We start from the raw sequence: 3293 nt of genomic DNA, 5'->3' as shown, positions 1-3293 counted from the left end.
GGGAAGCCTCATTACACTCCCCTAACCCTTTCTGGCCCCTCCTCTGTTCTGTAGCAATTCCTAGCTCTATAGCTGAATAGTGAATGTTAATGTGAGCTTTCTATTTTCAACTCACAACACAGTCAGTAGATTTCTGATTTCAAATATTTGTTAATGAGGAGTAATGTGTGTCCTGATTCCTGAACTACAGCAGGTGTTTATTGAACAATCTGTGTTTCTGGCAGAGTTAACTACACTACACTTGTTTTTAAAGCAGAATCTACTATTGAAAGTATGAAGAACATCATCTTAAATTAATTCTTTTTTAAGGTAAAATAATGCCATTCTGAAATAGCATTAGTAAATTACCAACATCACAGTATACGTAGAACTCTATGGGGACTGCGTAAACCACGAAAAGTAGGATAATGCAGGAGAAATCTCTGAGTTAACCCCTTCATAAATTGTACAGTGTGCAGTGGCCATTTTCCGGAGAAAACAGTTGTTTTCTCTGGTTTTATGTCTGATTCCAATGTCATAAATAGACCCCCAAATATGCTAAAGATTATAAATAGGCCTCAAAAACAAAAAAGACAGTTGTTGGCAGCACTTATCCTTACCACTGCATACATTTGTATCTAGCAAAATGGAAACAAGAGGTATTAGTTCGTATTTTGATGAAAACATTTAAGCCTGCATCCCAGCGTCAAGGCTTCCTCATTGTATGCAGGTCCTACACTGACCTATATGCTTTAAACACCATTAAAATGCAGTTAAAATCAAATGCACTCACCTCCCAGGAACAGGGCTTGCATCTAGCTGTTAAGGATAAGCGCTAACAACTACTGTCTTTTTGTTTTGTATACATATATGGTCATTTATATTGCCATGCAGCTGGTGCCATATATAATATTGGATATATTGAGCAAAGGCGTATTTTTTCTCAGGCCCCAAAGACAGATGATAATCTCAACTCTGATATGGATGGTCCTATATATAAAGCAATATTGAGATAGCTCTCAGGCAGTAGGATTTGGAATTCAGCAAAACATAAATCAGTCTATGTGTACGTTGCCACTTAGCATCTACCGTGGAACTTGTTTTTTAGCTGTGTTTACAAAATAATCATAACATAGACATATGTAAAAGTAAATCTGATTGATCTATATGAAAAATGTAGTGTCAGTACAATCTGACACTTTTCCTAACACTTGGTAAACACTCCTAGTTTAAAACTAAATGTGTCATTGTCAACTGACACAAGGTTTACCATAGAAATCAATATTTGTGATGATATTCGACATGATTTGCAAGAATATAATGCATTCATTGCACAACCTCTGCACTGGTCAGTACGGCCTTCTGTCACATTGGACCACCCTCCCACTCCCATTATTTTAAACTTTTCCATATTTCTCCCAATTGCTACTTCATCTAGCTATTATATAACGAGGCAAAATGTAGGGGGATCAGGACCACCCTTAATTCAAGTGACCTAATTATATTTAAGACTTCAAATATCCTGGCAAGATTAAAACTACTTCAACTGCGACAAGGTTTATGATCTAGAGGGGCTACATAACTTGAGATAAGGCAAAGAGAATGTAGTAGAAGACGTGATTGACGGGAATGTTCACCAGTATAGTATTCTTACATGCTTACTCCACTCATGATGTTTGGGAAAGAGCCATAACAATCATCTACCTCTACATACGCAGCCTGGGAGAAAGGAGAAGAGGGCAGTTGTGAAATCTACACTGTATAGTGGACTCTACCTGAACCTACAAAAACATGTCACCGCTGCTTGAAGAATATGTGTGGGCCCCAACAATCAATATTGGTACACAGACACATAAGGATCTTGAGCACTGATTAAATTGGGTATGAAAAACAAAGTAAAAATTAACTTGCAATAACAGGGCAGGAGTCTTGTAGGGTTTAAGCGAATATTTGTTGATCACAATCAATTTAAAATTGTAAGAAAACTGGGAGAGAATTACACAACTCAGCAAACATGATAAGAAGCAGCAATGTTGGCATGTTTTCATTTTAACAGCCATTTTCACATTTATACACAATTGTCACAGTGCTCCTCTCAGTTGGCATGCAGTGGTAAATAGACAACTACCATCCACAAGTTCAAAACTAAACATATTATAAACAGTTCTACCCCAACTTAACAACAATACCCTTCTAACTCTACCAAACTCCACACATGTTAATGTTTTCAAATCCAAGTATATCACCAAAGGCAATAGCTAATATAATTTATGTAGAAGATAACTATTAGTGTTCATGCATTGTGCACAATATGAAGGGAGTGTATAAAATGGACCCTTGGATAATAAACTTTATTGAACTACTATAGAGTTGCCCATTATTAAAGTGTACTGTAAAGAATAGTAAAGACAAGAATCATAGCTTAAATGCATACATATAATGTAAGTAGGCAATAAGACTTGTGTAGTAGCAATTTCACTGTCTAGGGGGTATATTTACTAAACTGCGAGTTTGAAAAAGTGGACATGTTGCCTACAGCAACCAATCAGATTCTAGTTATCATTTTGTAGAATGTACTAAATAAATGATTACTAGAATCTGATTGGTTGCTATAGGCATCCTCTACACTTTTTCAAACCCGCAGATTAGTAAATATATCCCTAGGACGAACTAACAAATCTTAGCATACCAGTACTGGAGTAGTATCAGCAATATTCTACTCGCTATTCGCAGATGCGCAAGTTATGCCATAGACTATTGCCTTATTCTTTACGTTATTGTTCAGTGAATTTGAGGTACAGAGACTAGAGGTGGTGGACTCCACAGTGGGACATTCAGTGGTTGCTGCCCCCAGGTTTCCTTCCCTAGGCAGCAGCACACACATGAAGAGCTATAAATCCGAACATGAGATGAAAACATAGAGACATTCTAAAGATGAGGGCGAGGAGCATTCAACTTCGGGAAACAAACCAAAGGTTAGATCACAAGCAGACAAGGATGTTTAGAAGACAAACCCAGTCAGACATTGGATATCAAAACAAGTATACAGATTTGCAAGAATAGCCCAAAGTAACCTGTTGCTCTAGCACAATGGACTTTTGAATCTAACATACAGTCGCAACTACTATAGAAAGTAAAAACAGTCTGGGTTTTCAATGCAAAATATTAGCCACAAGAACAAGTCTGCTCACCAACATGAGCTCCAAGCCACCTAATTGCACTTTAATTTTATACCCTTATGCCAGGGGTGTTTTAAGAAATTAGTGGATCTGTGTGCAAGATTAATATTTTCCCCCTCACCTAACATTTTTGAA

This window comes from Mixophyes fleayi, chromosome 1 (genome assembly GCF_038048845.1).
Source record: "Mixophyes fleayi isolate aMixFle1 chromosome 1, aMixFle1.hap1, whole genome shotgun sequence".
NCBI classification, from domain to species: domain Eukaryota; kingdom Metazoa; phylum Chordata; class Amphibia; order Anura; family Limnodynastidae; genus Mixophyes; species Mixophyes fleayi.
Note: the sequence above shows the minus strand (reverse complement) of the source record.